Source organism: Marmota marmota, unplaced genomic scaffold (assembly GCF_001458135.2).
Source record: "Marmota marmota marmota unplaced genomic scaffold, marMar, whole genome shotgun sequence".
Lineage (NCBI taxonomy): Eukaryota > Metazoa > Chordata > Mammalia > Rodentia > Sciuridae > Marmota > Marmota marmota.
The window spans coordinates 21,577,071-21,594,731 of record NW_026000229.1 but is presented as its reverse complement, the minus strand read 5'-3'; the positions used below and the strand labels follow the sequence as shown (position 1 = coordinate 21,594,731).

At 36.0% G+C, this 17,661-nt stretch overlaps 1 protein-coding gene and 1 long non-coding RNA gene across 2 annotated transcripts in view; one reads left to right on the top strand and one right to left on the bottom strand.

Annotated features, from left to right (window-relative positions):
• Positions 1 to 212: 212 nt before the first annotated feature.
• On the bottom strand, positions 213 to 3,362 carry LOC125613290. The gene is made up of 2 exons (XR_007343794.1): positions 1,592 to 3,362; positions 213 to 455 (listed from the first exon to the last, which is right to left on the bottom strand). It is a non-coding gene; the product is annotated as an uncharacterized LOC125613290 (long non-coding RNA).
• A 9,379-nt stretch (positions 3,363 to 12,741) lies between these two features.
• Rnf111 (ring finger protein 111) overlaps positions 12,742 to 17,661 on the top strand; it is a 64,921-nt gene continuing 60,001 nt past the window's right edge. The window contains exon 1 of the mRNA XM_048793240.1: positions 12,742 to 13,167. The gene's annotated coding sequence lies outside the window, so the exon portion shown is untranslated. The remainder of the gene's footprint in view (positions 13,168 to 17,661) is intronic.

Genomic DNA, 17,661 nt, shown 5'->3' with positions numbered 1-17,661 from the left:
GTGTGAGATGATGAGTGCTCTACTGCTGAGCCACAACCCAGCCCTAAACCATAATTCTTGAATGTTCTGCTACTGGTTTCTTACCATCTTCACTGTGTGGTCAACTTTATTTTCAAGATTGTATATTTTATCTTTATTGTCTAAGGTTCTGTCTTCCAAGTGATTTAATCTGTTGGTGATGCTTTCTATTGAATTTTTCATTTTGTTTATTGTTTCTTTCATTTCAGGATTTCTGGGGTTTTTTGTTGTTGTTGTTTAGAATCTCTATCTCCTTATTGAAGTAATCCTTTGCTTCCTGTATTTGTGTAGCTCTTTATCGAAATGATCTTTTACTACCTAAATTTGCTCTCTTATATCGTCCTTTAATTTGCAGAACATTTTAATTATGTTCATCCTGAACTCCTTCAAGGACTTGACTCTATGCACTCACATGTTCTGATGTTTTCCCATTCCAGCTGATGGAAAAAGAAATATATACAGGATTGTGTGAGTTCTGGAGATGCTATGAAAACCTATACATTTTCAAGGAAAATCAAAGAGAGATATTGCCAACAACAGGTCACTACCAAATGATATGTAACATGATAGGTAACATGATGAACAACAGATTGTTCATTATGTAAAAATGAAATCACCTTGCAAGAAAGTTTGAAGGTGCAGAAAGTCATGAAGACCAAAGAAAGTGATAATTATGGGAACAAATCTAAATCAGATTGACTGTAACAATATGGAGGTATGCAACATAATAATAATGAATTTGTAGGATTTAAATATTATAGAATCACAATATTTGACAAAATATATTAGGGATCAGAGAAATACAAACTAAAACTTTGGAGATAACATTGATCTTAAGGATCACAGTAATTGAATGAATAATACCTGTAAAATCATTGACACATAGGTAAACATATTATTCTGTACATCTTGGGCTTAGGGTTCTTATGAGTCATTAAATGGAAATGTAGACTAGCCAATTGAACATATATGTCTGGTGCAAAGAAAGATTTGTGCAAAAATATAAAACTTTGAGATATCAACATATTTGTGAAGTAGCATATAAAATGACTTAGGGAGAGACAACTAAAGGAGTGAGTACTAAAAGGGGGACCCTAAGTCTAAACCTTGAAGGCAGTACATCTAGAATTAAATTATGATGGTCTAAATAATTCATGGCTACATTTTTATTGAAGATAACTAACGAAATCAAAATTATATATAAATCAAAAAATCATGAAACAGCTTGTAATTTAGGGGAGAATGTCGAGACAAGATATGGTATAGGACTGGGCCCCAGAGATGAGCCATTAAGAAACATGTACCAGGCTGGGGTTGTGGCTCAGCGGTAGAGTGCTCGCTTCACAATGTGCAAGTCCCTAGGTTCGATCCTCAGCACCACATAAAAATAAAGAAGTGAAATAAAGGTATTGTGTCCAACTACAACTAAAAAACAAATATTAAAAAAAAAGGAAACATGTACCAATCCTGGAGAGACAAATGATAAACTAAACTGCACTTTTAGAAGTCTTGCTGGGCTGAAGGAACTAGGATTTTGGAATATGAGGATTAGCCCCCAAGGATGGCCACCTACCTCCCAACTTTGGACATGCCTTGAAGTTCTATCATCTGAAAGGATATGGATTGCAGTCTTCTCTCACACCAGGTAATGGTGCAGAAAATTAGAGTCCACTCCTGCTCTGCTAACAAATTTGAGCACCTGGTGTAACCAAAAGCCCTGCCCTCATCCTCAACGCCAATCCAGTAACAAAGACAAGATCTTGAGAAAAAGGAAAAAGAAGGTTTTTTGCTTTGCTAGCAAAGAAGAAACACAGGGACTCCTGTCCCAAAGGTTGTGATTCTGCCTGTCTGTAGAAACAGGGGGCTTTTATAAAGGTGATTTAGAGAAAGCAAGATTAGGGAGGAGATCAGAAAGGAGAAGTTTAGAGAAAAGAAGATCAGGAAGGAGAAGTTTAGGGAAAAGAAGATTGGGAAAAAGGAAAAAAAAAACCCATGTAAGTTTCAGAGGTACAAGGGGTATAGTCAAAGCATCAGTGAATCCCTGTTACACTAGCAGATACAAATCAGTCTTCTCTGGAGGAAGTTAACATCATGACAGCTCTCGAATGATGTCTATAAAGTAATTTCAAGCACTATGTCCTGAACTCAAAGATAAAGAGGCTCACAAGGAGACAAGAAGCCCGTGAGTCAGAATTAGCAGCAAAAACATATAAAAGACTCACAAGGACTTCAGAAATTGGAATTGTCAGACACAAACTGTATAAAACAATTGTGATACCTGTGTTCAGGGGACAGAATCAAGCTTGCAAATTGCAGCAGAGGACTGTGAACTATAAAAATTAAAAAGTACTGTAGATTTGAGGGAAAAAAAAGAAAGTTCAAAAGTGATGAAACATTGGATTTTAAAAAATGGGATCAATAGATTAGTCACAACAGAGAAAATTGGGTGGCTAAAATAATATAAAATTCAGGAAAAACTATCCAGAATGAAGCAAAGAATAATTTAATAATAGATAATATAAAGACTAGGTAGAGTGGTAGCTCAGGGTGCTTGGCTAGCATGTATGAGGCCCCAGGTTCAATTCCCACCCCCCCAAAACGTTATATAGTATATAAGGGTAAGAGATATACTAGATACAATAAGAAGGTCTAACATGTTTAATTGAAATGTTATGGAAAAAAGAATGGATCTGAGACAATATTTTGAAGATATAATGTCTGATAGTCCATTGATTCAAAAATGATATATTTATGGGCTGGCATTGTGGCTCAGTGGTAGCCCGCTCGCCTAGCAAGCGTGAGGCCCTGGGTTCGATCCTCAGCACCACATAAAAACAAATAAAGGTATTGCATCCAACTACAACTAAAAAATAAATATTAAAAAAGAATAATATATTTATTTTGCTATAAAGCCCATGCAGAATAAAAATAAAATAAATACATCAAAGTAAAGCTTTAGTAGATCAAGACAAAGAGCAAAGTCTAAGATAACCAGAAAAAAGGTTAACTTTGAAGAAGCTACAGTTAAACTTAAAATAGGCTTCTCAGTGATGGCAGAGGCTTCAACAGACTGTGACTTACACCTTCAAGGAGTACAGGGAAATACTGCCACTCTAGAAATACTTCAGTAGTGAGAGCCAATCCTTAAGTTTCAAGAAAAATCAAAGTGAGATATTTCCAACAATAGGTAACTACCAAATGATATTCTGGAAGTTGTTTATCATGTAAAAAAATTAATAATCTTGCAAGAAAGATAAGAGGTGCAGAAAGTCACGAAGACCAAAGAAAGTGATAATTATGATGAGAACAAATCTAAATCACATTGACTGTGAAAATAGCGGGGTATGCAATGTAATAATGTTTTGTGAGATTTAAATGTTATAGGCCTGGGTTGTAGCTCAGTGGTAGAGTGCTTGCCTAGCATGTATGAGGCACTAGGTTCGATTCTCAACACTGCATACAAATAAATAAACGTCCGTTGACTACTAAATATTAAATACAGAGACTGTCTAAAAAATGTTATAGAATCACAATATTTGACAAAAATATAAGTGGTGAGAGTATAGGTATATGTGTTAAATGTTGCTAACTCATTTATTTGAGATAAGATCTTTCATATTCCTTTATTTTCATATTCCTTTTCTTGGACAAGAGTTTGCTAACTATATTTTGATTTATTTTTTTTCAGCCTTTCTATTGAATTTTAATTTCATAAAACATAATTTAAATTTTTAAGCACTCTTTCTTGCTTTTTTTATAATATCATTTCCCTGATATAAGAATGCAGTATCATTTTTAGTTTCTGAATATATGAGGTTAAAAATATTTCCCCCCTATTTGATGATATCTTCATTCTTTATAATAATTTAAAAATGTTTATCTTGGTCCTTCATATGTTACAGGTTTTCCTCAAATATTTGGCATTTCTTGGTTGTCAATAAATATTTACAAATGCTGTAATATAAAAACTGAGCGTTAAGTTGAGTAAAAGGGCGCTGCCCACTGCCAGGCAGGTATGGGCAGGTGGGGCCTATTAGTGTTAGAATGGGAAATACTCATTGCAGCTTGTCACACCAGCTACTCTAGTTCTCAACTAGTTCAATCTGTTTCTTTGCAGAACAAACTCTCTGCCCCTGTTTTTATCCTAGGACTTGAAAGACCTTCTAGATGCCTAAAGAGAGGCAGAGAGGAAGGTGGAGAGATCTGTCCCAGAGAGACTTACAATTGCTCTCTTTTTATTTCACTTTTTTGCCTCCCTTGCCTTTGGCCTGAGTTCCTATCCTCTCTTGATTCTGCAAGGCAGAGTCACTTGCTTGTTGATGCAGCCTAATCTGACAATAGGTTATGGTATAGCTCTTTGTCACTCAGCTAAATAGTCACACGTTCTCTGATTTCTATTTTTCAGACATTTGATGGAATAAATTACTTGCAAATATGACCTCCCATTTTCTTGTTGTTTTGGGTTTGTACCTTTTTAATCCCTTTGTTATCTTCAAGGTGATGTTGGTAATGATAAACACATGTGGCTAGCCTCATCTTTTAATGAAGGGGAAATTTAGTAAAAATATTTTCTGTATGAAAATCCTCTTAAATGTACATTTTTTAAAGAAAAAAATCCCTAAATCTCAGCTCTTTTTACATATTCTGCAAAATCAACTTAATGTTGAGATGTTTAAGAAATTTTGATTCAGTAGGTGGCACTCTTTCCTAATTTAACCCAATCCTAAATTAGCGTTTGAAGGGTTCAGAGTGGAAAGCTTTTATTATCTGTATGATTCATATAAATAAGTTTTCAGAGTTTGGTCATTAACTTTAATCAGTTGATTAAAAGTCAAGAAAGCCAAATGAGGTGGTACACACCTATAACCCCAGCATTTTGGGAGACTGAGGCAGGAAGATAGAAAGTTCAAGACCAACCTCAGCAATTTAGTGAGACCCATTCTCAAAATAAAATTTAAAAAGGGCTGGGACCGGGCATGGTGGTGCACGCCTGTAATCCCAGTGGCTTGGGAGGCTGAGGCAGGAGGATCAAGAGTTCAAAGCCAGCCTCAGCAAAAGTGAGACACTAAGCAATTCAGTGAGAACCCTGTCTCTAAATAAAATACAAAATAGGGCTGGGGATGTGTCTCAGTGGTCGAGTGCCCCTCAATTCAATCCCCAGTACTAAAAGAAAAAAATAAAAATGGCTAGGGATGTAGCTCAGTGTGAAAGCACTCTGGGTTCAGCCCCCAGTACAAAAAAAAAAAAAAATCAACTAAAATCTCAAATAATTTAAATTGATTAAAAACTAATTACAACCTCCAAATTATCTTTCCAAATTTCTAAAACATTAGCATAATAGTGACTTAATGCTCTTATCAAAAGTTAAAAATATTTTAACTCTTATCAGGATCCCAGAGTACTAATGGCATTCAGATCCAAGTTGTCAAGTAAAAAATCTGCTTTTAGTACATGGGGCAGTTTCATTTCATTCTCTTCTTTCTTCTTCTATGTGGTTATTTCTGAATGCTTTCCAAATATATTAGTCTTTTAAAGCTACTAATAATTTTTAAACAAAGCACAGTCTCTGCAATCCTGTAACCCCAAATCACAGACAAGATACACTTTATGCAATTAAATTAATACTAAGGCAGCTGAGTGAAACTCTTAATGTTTCTAGAAAATTCTGCATGACCTAATAAATAATGAAAAGCAAATACACAGAAGCATATTTACTTCCTATTTTGAATTTGCAAAAAGTCAAGCAGTATATAAATCACACTTGATATTAGAATACTTCCAATTTCCACATAACTTAATTCTCAAGCAAAACAAAATTTTAGAACTATAAAGGACTTTGGAGAGGCTATCCAGTTTAACTTTTTAACAATCAGAAACTTGTGGATTTTTTCCTTGTTGCTAACAAAGCTGAACACTTCAGAAATTATGAATTTCAAAAATAGTATTGTGAAATCATTCCAGAATAATTAAAGCAATAATGTAAAATTTCAATGGTAAGTCTGTGATTAACAATAAGTTATTTCCTGAGAGTGATTTCTCAGTTGGTACTCCTCAATTGTGATTCTAGCCATATATCGCCAATGGTTGATGATGTCTTCTTTCTCTTTCATCTTTCTAGTTTTATTATTATTATTTTAAATAAACAACTTGTAGATGGACATATAATACCTTTATTTTTATTTGTTGGTTTTATGTGGTGCTGAGGATCGAACCCAGTGCCTCATGCGTGCAAGGGAAGCTCTCTGCCACTAAGCCACAACCCCAGCCCCCTAGTTTTATTTTTAAAATATACTTTCATAGAATTAGATGACCTCAAACATGCCCATAACTTGACCTAATAACCAGAAACATTTTAGGATACCTAAGATTTCAAATGGTCATCTGCAAAATTCCAGGAATTCTGTGCCCCTCATTAGACCATAATTTGTTACCTCAGTTATTCAGGAACTGAGCCCCACAGATAGCACATTGATAATTTAAATATATTTTGAAGGTTGCATTCCAAATAAATTAGAGAATCATACAGTTTGATAAATATTCATCAAAATTGTATATTGAAATTATCCTCATACCAAATAGCTCCTCACATTTTTCAAATCTATGATTCCACTGACTTTGAAACAGTTTAAAAGAAATAAAGGCTATTGACTACCTTTTCCCTCTGTCTCTCCCTCTTTGTACAATAAAGATTATATGGTACTATACATAGTTCATAAGCTAAACATCATCTCTGTTTACAGTAATGTAAACTGAAATCACATTTATATATAAACAAAATTTTAACAAGGAGCTTAGCTACATTAACCAAATGAACAGTTATGGAATTGATTGAATTATTTCAGTTTCAATTTTCAGTGATATCTTTGTACATCAATAAGAAAGCAAAATGTGAATTGCTAAGTGTTCTCACTAGTACATCTCTGAGAATCCTTTTAATTCTTTCCAAAGCAGAGGAAATAGTTTAGTAAATACTTTCAATGAGTATTTCCCTCTCTCATTGCATTAAATCTTCAAACTTTGCTTGGTTTTCTTCAATTTGCTTCCTTTTTTCACAAAGCTGACTGCACAATTAATTACTCTCTATTGCAAAGTTTATGCAGTTGTGAAATATGCAATGGATTATGTGCATCCCAGTCTTTCCTTCTGACTTTGATAATTTGTAGAAGTTTTCTTTTTTTCCTATTTATTTTAGGTGATTCATTAATTCAGTTCAGTATTTCATTTTTAGATATAACTTCTCAGATCCCTGCTTGGCAGAGATAGTTAGACACTGCTGGCCCATGTATGCAGGCTAATTTAGTAATCATTATTTTACTGCAGTTTCAGGAAAGCAGAATTTGCCTTGAGTATATTTGAATAATCCTGAACTTTCCACAAGTAACTAAAGTTAATTTTCAGAGATTTCAAGTGATTGTATTAAGATTAAGAATTTGTTGATGGGTGTGGTGGCACTGCCTATAATCCCAGTAGTTCAGGAGGCTGAGGCAGGGGGATCACAAATTCAAAGCCAGCCTCAGCAAAATCAAGGTCCTAAATATCTAGGTACCAAAAATAAAAAATAAATAAAAAATTGTAGTTTCTTTTTTTGGGGGGGACTGGGGGGAGGGTACCAGGGATTGAAATCAAGGGCACTTGACCACTGAGCCACATCCCCAGCCCTATTTTGTATTTTATTTAGAGACAAGGCCTCATTAAGTTGCTTTGTACCTCGAAGTTGATGAGGCTGGCTTTGAACTTGTAGTTCTCCTGCCTTAACCTCCTGAGCTGCTGGGATTACAGCCACCATGGCTGGCGAATTTGTGGTTTCTTAGTGGCAAAATTGAGAATGGAACCCCAATCTACTTCAGTACGGTTCAATAAATATTTATTGAATGCTATTTTTCTACCAAATAGATAAAGATATTTTCTTTGATTTTAATGCTTTGGAAGAGACAGGTGTGTATGTAAATAAGTATAATACTTATAGTAGAAGTGTACACATATATTGAAGAGAAGTGTACAGAAATGGAAGTAATTATTTCAGGAAGGGGGAAAGAGGCAAGGAAATGCCTCTGAGAAGACTTAGAGGAATGGGTAAGTTTATTAAGCAGGGCTGAGGCTGTAGCTTGGAGCACTTTCCTTGCCTGGGGGAGGGGAGCTTGGGTTCAAATCACTAGTACCAAAAACAAAACAACAACAACAGCAAAAAACTTTTTAAGCATGGGTGGAATGTGAAGGAAAGGGGAAGGTATTTTGAGACAAAAGGGACAGTAGGTGCAAAGGCAGAGCAATGGAAAAAAAAGAGACACATATCTAGCAGGAGAGGGTGAAACTTGAATCCTCTTGGTATGTTGAAGGAAAATATCCAATAGAAAAAGAAAGGTAAAAGATAATGGAAATAAAAGTAGGCTTACCTGAGTGAGCATTGAGATTGAAAGTTCAGATGAAAAAATTAGCTTTGAATAGAAGAGATATCCCTTCTTCTGAAATAGGTAAGAAGGGATTGTACAAACAGAATTTGGTTTGTTAGCTTCCAAGGGCAAATCCAAGGGCTGTATTGGAATAATACTTTAAAAAAAATTAGACAAGTAAGAGTTTGAGAAGTCCACTGAAGTCTAAGCAGGGCAGGGGCAGGATGGTGGGAAGAGGTGGTATGAAATGACCCTGGAATATTCTGGATTTTGAAATAGTTTATTTGCTAAACTGAGGATTTAGGACTTTAACCTGAAGGTGATGGAGGGTCATTGAATGATAAACAATTTGGTGTCTCAATTTCTGCCACACCCTCACAGTGGTTTAAGTTTGAATTAATGGTGGTGTGACCGAAAGAAGCATAGCAATCAGGAAACAATTATATGTGATTGCTATCTCCCACCCCCTTGCAATCTCAATCCACCCCTTTTCTGCTCTGGATCTACTGCCTTATATTTGTTGTTTTGCCTGCCATTATGTCAATAACTATTGTAATTTTTTATCATTCTCTGCTGAGTTATTAACAAACCTTCTCTCTAGGTAGATGGTCCTATCTCATGTTTCAGAGGAAATCAAGATCATTAAGGGAGTAAACTCTTGATTTCTTCCCCACTGATACCATACCTGAAGCTAACAAATCTAATTTGTACAACCACTTCTTCCTTCATATTCACTAGCTCTTCTACTATCCAAGGCAAATTCTTCCATATGATCTTTGAATCTCATTTCCTCTTCTCCTATAGGAATTTTTCTACAGTGAGCATCCCTATATTTACCTCTCTTCTTCTACTCATTCTTTCACTTTAACATGACAAGAGGATTTAAGTATCACTCTTCTTGACTCAAAGTTCTCCTAGGTATGTCCCCCTTTTTAATTTACTACCAATTGCACAGAATGGTACTAGTCCTTGACTGACTACACTGTTTATTTCTTTCTATACTAGGACTTTCTCAACTGAGATATTACTGACATTTTGGTCCAGCTGATTCTTTGTTGTGGGCACTGTTATATGCATTGTGGAATATTTAGCACATTCCTTTAGATATCAGCAGCATTTCCTTGGTTGTGATAACTAAAAATATCTCCAGTTTGTCAAACAATCCCTGGGAATCAAAATCACCCTTAGCTGAGAAACCCTGTTTTAAAATATTTAAGACAATGAATGTGCTCTTGTTTACACATATCCTTATTGATAAATTAACAGATATTTCATGAGTGTTTGGTTACCCAATTCACTGTTGAAACTCTTTCCCCCTTTGACTTATTTTCTGTATCTCTTTGTTGTTGTTATTTTTTTTTCCCTCTTGTTCTGGCCCATCATCCATCTCCTCCTGGAACTTATTTTCATTCTAAACCTATAAAATATAAGACTTCTCTGGGTAACTGTCTCCTTTTACTATACTTTGGGTGACCTCATAAAAATTATTGCTTTAATTATCACATGTAAGGTAAAGGAGTCTAAATCTCTAGCTTTAATCCAGTGCTCCCTCTTGACCTCCAGACCCATATGTCCAACAACCTGCTGGAATCTCCACTTTGGGAAAATCAAATTATACTTGTCCAAAAAAGACAGGTCTCATCTCCAACCTAAAGTCCCATGAACCCCACAAGTTGAGTTTTGCCATACAGTCTTTTTCTTGAATGGCATCACCACTCCACTATTTACCTGTCATCCTAAATCTGGAAGCCGTCTCTGACATTCTTTCTCCTTCTCCGTATATACAATTAGTCATCCAGTATTCCTATTTTTTGTATCTTTCTGTTTCTTCTCATTATCCTTTCTACAATCCTCAAAATTTTTATCTATCATTCATTTGGTCTCCCTCCACTATTCTTGCCTGGCTCTGACCCGCCTCCTATTCTGCTTATATAATGGCATCTGTAATAGTCATATTTGATTGTTATTGCTGATTCATTTCTTTAATGACTTTTCATAGTTTTAAGTAAAAAAAGTTAACTTCTTACCCTAAGCCAAAAAAAGTCTTACTTGATCTATTTATATCTGATTTTCTTCCCTCATTTCTTGATTTTTCCACATACGACACATTCAGTAGATTTTCATAGATAATTTCATTCATGCTTTTTCAGATACAGAAGATCATATCTTAGCATATATTGATCTTTCTGCCTAGAATATTATTTTTCTTTTGATTTTATTTAACTGCCCTCTCTCATGATGGAAAATTTAGTTCAAACATCACTTCCTGTAGATTTGTCTATAGTGTCCCATCTTTGTGTTCTCTGAGAAAGAACTACCACATCATCTTAACCCTTCCACGTTATAGTGTAAATAATGGATTTACTTTCTGGATTTTGTAAAAACACTGGAAGTAGGGTGGCTATACTATATTTAGTACTTTCTGGGTCTCACATAATGTCTAACACAGTAAGTGCTTGATAAATGTTTACTGAACAAATAAACATTAAAGATACTAAAAGGCCCGGATGGATGAAGAATATGTGGAGGAACAGAGGGATTTGATGTATTTCAGAGGCAAAATTGGAAGGGTTTTATTGATTGATTAGAGGTAGGAAGCAGGAAAGACTTTTGGATTCCTACTTTTGGAGTTCTAGCTTGGATAACCAAACTATTGACTGAGACAGGAAAGAATAAGTTTAAGATAGGATAGGATGTAAATGCAATAAATCTATATTTATTCATATCCATATACTTTTGGATTTCTAGTTTGGATAACCAAACTATTGATTGAGACAGGAAAGAATAAGTTTAAGATAGGATAGGATATAAATGCAATAAATCTGTATTTATTCATATCCATATACTTATGGGTAGGAAGTATTAGAAATGGCTAAGCTCAATAGATATATAAGGTGAGCTACAAATATGATTAATCTTCTAGTAGCCATATTGTTTTAAAAAACCAAATGAAATTAATTTTGACAATATTTTTTTATTTAATCCAGGCTTTCAACTCTACTATTAGCATTTTGGGCCAGGGAATTCTTTGTCGTGGAGGCTTATCATGTAAGGGTAGAATGTTTTGCAGCATATCTGGCCTTTATCAAATTGATGTTCATAGCTACCCCATCATCCTTGAGTTGTGGCAATCAAAAATATGGCCAAATGTTATTAAACGTCCCCTGGGGAGTGGGGAGGAATAATCCCATCTTGAGAAAACTAATTTAACTCAATACATTCCAAATATTATTTCAAGATGTAATCAATATTAAATGGCATTAAAAATTTCACAATTCTTATAGTGTACCTTTTGTAATTGAATATACTTTTCACTTAAGGCACTTCTTAGTTTGTGGGTAGTGTCTTTATCTTATTGAGGACACAAGTCAAGAACTTTATGAAAAAAGGCTAGAATTGGAAATAAGGCTTGAGAGGTCATTAGGCTCTAGCAGTTAAAATCATGAAAATAGATGATACAGGTGAAATATGATATTTAGAGTGAGACCACAAGAGGATTGAGGAAAATCCTGGTCCAATGTGCTTCCAGTTTCCCCTTGTTTATAAATTTAAAATATTTTCTTCATTGAATAATGTGGAGAACATAAGTGAACAGAAGAGTACTGAGGAATATAAGCTGATGCAAAAGGAGAGAATTAATGTTTATGGAATGTGAAATTGATAAGCAATGTTTGGAGCATTATATAAATTGTTACATGAGATAAGAACATTTTGAGGCAAATAATGTTATCCCGATTTATTGGAGATTTATGAAAGTTTAATGAATCAGACAGCTGCTAAGGGATATCACTGAGTTTTTGAAGGGAAGGCTGTCTGACTTATGTCAGAATATATGTACTGTCCCTACAACGTCCTGGTGGACATAACGAAACGTTTGCTATTTAACTGATTTTCATAATATAATTAAGAAGCCTCCTAGGACTGTACAGCCAGAGTTCCCAGGATATTTATTACCACCTTTAACCCAATTTCGGAAGCAAATTCACAACACTGAGATGTGATCTTCATGTCATTAGCGCGTAATGATGATTTGGGTTTCATTCATTGTGAAAGACATTAAACCATGTTTTTGTTGTAAGTGTACGTTAGTTAATTTTGTAGTTGTAATTTTTAGTTAGGAAAAACTTAACCAAGATACAGTCAAAATTATGGTGAAATACTGAACGCATAATCGTTTAAGAAAATAAAATAATGAGCTTTGTAACACCGGTGGGTTTCAACAGATTGATAAAACGACTACAAAGGGGCAGGGCCGAGGAAAGGGGGCGTGGCCGTCAGAAACAATCTGAGCAAGCGCAGAAAGAAACAGCTGTTAATGGAGGCGTGAAGGCTGGTGCGCTGTTGCTTTCCGAACTGTCGTAAAGGCCCCCAAGTGTCGCGCTCGCCCTGTAGGAGAGAGATTGGTTAGGCGGCGGCGGCAGCAGGGTAGGAGAGCGGCATCGGCGACGGTGATGGTGGCGAGGTGTTCTGTGTGCGCAACATAGAAACACCCGTAGTTTCGGAGAGGGAGTTCCTGTGGGATCACATTAAGCACTCGGAACCCAAGCTGGGTTAGCCTGGGCCGAGTCCAGACGCTGCCGCACGTACAGTTCTGGTGGCGGTGACAGACGCTGCGCTTGACTACAAGGGCTTCTCAGGCTGAGTTCTGAGGCGCAGATCGCTGGCTCTCGACGCATCCTCTTCCCCTCCTTACCTTTCCTGTCTTCCTTCCTGGATCTGTGCTTCCCGGACCCTGGGAAGAGGGTGGCTAATGATTAAGGTGAGGGAAACAGGGGGGAGGGGAGCTGCTGAGGCCGCGCGTGCGCGCAACGGGGGAGGGGCCGGCCCGGAGGGGAGAAAGAGGAAGGGCTGCGGCCGCGGAAGACTGGGGTCGGCGACCGGCCGCTGCTTGCTATCTCCGTAGTGACTCAGGGTCCCGTCTCAGCAGAAGATTTAATTGTGTTTGGGTAAAGCTTTTGCCTCCCGACACACCTACAGCCTACAGTGCTGGGTTGGGGGCGACGGGATTTCTTTCCCCGATGGCCTCTCGCTAGTCTCGGGATGGGGGCTGAGGACTGAGGCGTGGGAGTTCGATTTGACAATGGAGTGATGAAGGTAACCCGGACCCGGGGACTTGGAGGGCGCTAGGTCAGTCCTGACGGTTAGGGAGTTGCCTTCTTCTATGATCAAGGAAACGTAGTCGGCCGAACAGCAGAGAGATAGACGCGTCAGATTTTGTGTGGAGTTGGTTTGTTGGTCATTAAAAAAAGAAAAATATTTCTAGTATTGCCTAAAATAATTTATCAGTCAGTAGCAGTGTCGTAGTGGGAATGTTTGTTCTGTACTGCAGCAGTAAAGGTTTGCCCCCATAGTTCTTAAATAGGTTATAGTAGCGCCTTACAGATATTTCTTAACGCAAGTGTAAGTTTTAGCGTTTAAAAAAATACCAGGAAGTGTAAGGTATTCATTTAATTTGTTCATGTTTGTGGTGTGGGGTGACTCCATTGTATTGTTGTAAGCTTTCCTGTTTCTTGATTTATATGCAGTATGAATTTAGTACTCTGAGTAGTAATGTGCAAGCGGACATAGACTTCCTTGTAGGAGTTCTTACAGATGTTGAACCTGATAATCCAAACTTTATTTCATTTGGTTTTATTTTTCTCTTATTTTAAGGATTTCTACAACCAAAAAGAACAGACTGAGAAAAAGATAAGCTAAGGTTCCTTTTCCTTTCCTATTGTGTGTGTGTACGTGTGTGTGTCATTGCTCGCAAAAGCTTGAATGTGATTTTGAGAAATATATAGAAATTCTTTCCGTAATACTGGTTTTACTTAGTTTTTTTTTTTGTGTGTGTGAAGATCTCCGTTTGATAGTTTGTTACCTTGTATTTTTTAGTAAAAATATTCATGTCAGTTGAATAACAGTTAAACAATAATTTTTGGTTACATCTGTGAGGCAAAAGAAATGAGAAGGAAGCCCTTTTATTCTGAAAATAATTTAAATTTATTTAAGCTTTGAATTATTTTACTTTGATCAGTCTTGCCATTTAACCTTGAACAAATGACTTTATCGTCTATTGCTCATTTGTTTGACACTTATGATTTACAGTATTCGTCAGGAATTAGCCAGGGTGTTCATGAATTGGTCTGAACAATATTTTAGAAACAATTATGAAGAGTCTCCTTGATTATCAGCGGTACTAGCTTATGTGTGTGGATCCTTCTGTCTCTTTCCCTTTTGGTTGCTGTGTGTGTTGGTCCCTGTTTGTTTCTAGATGTTTCACTAGAAATAGAGTTGATTTCTTTTTCTTTTTCTTTTCCTCCTTTTTTTTTTTTTTTTTTGCTTTGGGGGTCTTGCTGTATTGCCCAGGCTGGTCTCGAACTCCTGGGTGCAACCTATCCTACTTCAGACTCCCCGACTACACTTGTGCACCACTGTACCCTGGCTTAGAGTTGGTTTGAAGAAAGGTATAGTAAAAATAATCTCATTTCAGTGAAAAATGTTAATTTCACTTTGGTACTCTATTTCTACACATAACTGAAACATAGTTGTATTGATCTTTAAAGTAAGAAAACAGAAGATTAAGTGTAAAGCAAAGAAATAGTCATTTTGGATACTCCTAAGAAGTTATTTTTATTTTCAAATAAAAACTGAAGTAAAAAAACTCAGGAAAATATAAATCCTTTAGATTGCTAGACATTCCTTTTATTTTTGTTAAAGACGGATTTTGGTAACATGATTTACTTAAATATTTATATGTGCCCCTGTTTTGACCCCCCCAACCTTATGCTAGGACTTCAATAGGTAGAAAAATGACAGCACAAAAAATGATAGTAATTAAAATATGCTATAAGTTGACATTAACTTTGGGAGTGACATTGTCTTATGAAAGTATAGAACTAGGGCTGGGGTGGTAGCTCAGTGGTAGAGTGCTTGCCTCGCATGTGTGAAACACTGGGTTCAATCCTCAGCACCACATAAAAATAATAAATAAAATAAGATATTGTGCCCATATACAGCTAAAAAATAAAAAAAGTATAGAACTAGAGACAGAAATCAGAATTTTTTATTCATTTTTGAGATCTAGAGTTTAGATTTAGGTTTGCTTGCTATACATTGGATCTTTTGAGTTTATTGTTAAAGCTTTCTTGGTCTTCATAGCTTTCTCAGTTGTTGAAAAGTATAGGACAGGTAATTCTGGTTTATTCTAGATCCCAAATTTAATGGCTTGTATTTTAGGTGTTTGGGTTATTTAATCATGATCAAATTACCAGAAAGAAATAATATCTATCTCCCCATCTAACCCCTCCCAGTCATAGAGGTTTATTTAGGAAAGTTGATACATATTCAAGGGAGAATGGAGGTGATCTTGAGAGAGAAAGGCCTTTGGGGTAAAGCAAGAAATATGCTTTCAAGGGAGAATGTGGGCTATCTCTAGAGGGAGAGACAGCCTGTATATATTTTACATATGTATAAAACCTATGATGAAGCTATGTTTGTTGTTCTAAGTAGTAACTGTTTTTAGATCATTGTGAATAATTTTTCTTTCAGAAACCTGTAATTATTGTTTTAAAGTCTAGAATTACATTTGAGTGTCTGACACCTCTGTTCTTTCTTAAATCCCATAGATTTTTGGTAACAGCTTGCCCAGGTTGCTACAGGTACTCAATTTATACCATTAGATGAAGAGAGCTACAAATGTTTAAACCCAAATGCTTTGCTGAATTTGCATTTTAAATTGAGATACTATGCTTTTAAGTCTCTCAGTATTTATTCAGTATCTCATATTCTAGGCACTGTCATTGGTCTTCAGTAGAAAGGCACTCTGCCTTCATGGAGTAGACATTCTTTTGGGCAGAAACAAAATACACAGAATAGTTTCAGGTGGTGGTAAGTGCCAAGAAGAAAGTAAGATCACAAAATAAATAATGAATGGAAGGTGGGGTTCTACTATGAATTGAGTAGTGAAGGTGGCCATTTTTCAGGGGTAATAATTTTGATTTTTGACTGGAAAGAATCAGCTGTAGTGACAGTCTAGAGGAAGAGGGCTGTAGATGACAGAAACAGCAGATACATTAGATTGGATTATTCTGGAGAATTTTCAAGTGTAAATTAATTGCTTGGTTTGTCTTTTAGACTTTTCATAATTGTAGATAATATAAATAGATTAAAATTATTTTATGTGTAGCAAACTGATATAAATTGGCCTTATTTAAATCCAGACTCAAACCAATTGTAAAAAGTCAGTTTTGAAACACTTGGTGGTGTTAGATGATATCAAGGTGTTATTGTGTATTTTTGATAGGCTGTTAATGACATCATATTTTGTAAGAAAATGCCCTTTTTTTTTTTTTAGAGATGGAAATGGAGGCATGAAGGAGAAAAATGGTAAATGTCTGGTATTCGTTTAAAAATAAATACTTTTGTGCAAAAAAACTAGGGATGAGCTAGATGAAACAAATAATGACAATATTTTTTTTTTTAACTGGGGATTTAACCCAGTTGTGCTTTACCACTGGGCCACATCCTTTTTTATGTTTTATTTAGAGACAGGGTCTCACTGAGTTGCTTAGGACATTGCTAAGTTGCTGAGGCTGGCCTTGAACTTGGATCTTCCTGTCAGACTCCTGAGTTGCTGGGATTACAGGCATACACCACTGCCCTCAGCTTATTCCAAGTAATATTTTGAATTTATTAGTGAATCAATTGCTATTCATAAATTGTTTTAAAAGTCCATATCAAAAGGCTTAAAATGGGGGCTGGGGCTGTAGCTCAGTGGCAGAGCACTTGCCTGTCATGTGTGAGGCACTGAGTTTGATCCTCAGCACCACATATAAATAAATAAATAATAAAGGTACATCAACAATTAAAAGATATTTTTAAAAAAAGGCTTAAAATGAAAAACATCGTTCCCCCCATGCTATTATTCTTTTAATTCCCTAGTTCTCCATGAGTAGAAACATGCCTTTTAAAAACCATTTTTCTAGGGGCAGGGAATAAAGCTCAGTGGTACAGCACTTGCCTATAGCCCTAGGCCCTGGGTTTGATCCCTAGCACCTCGTACTGTATTTCTATTTGGGAGGCAGAAGTGCTGGGAATTGAACAGAAGGGCCTCACATGCTAGGGATGCACTCTACCAGTGAGCTCTCCACCCTTAGCCCCTACCTTCATACATATTTCTTAGTAGTATGCTTCCTCCTCCTCCTTTTTTTTTTTTTTCCACTTGGGATCTTGCTTTGTTGTCTATTTACTTTTTTTTTTTTTTTTTTTTTAA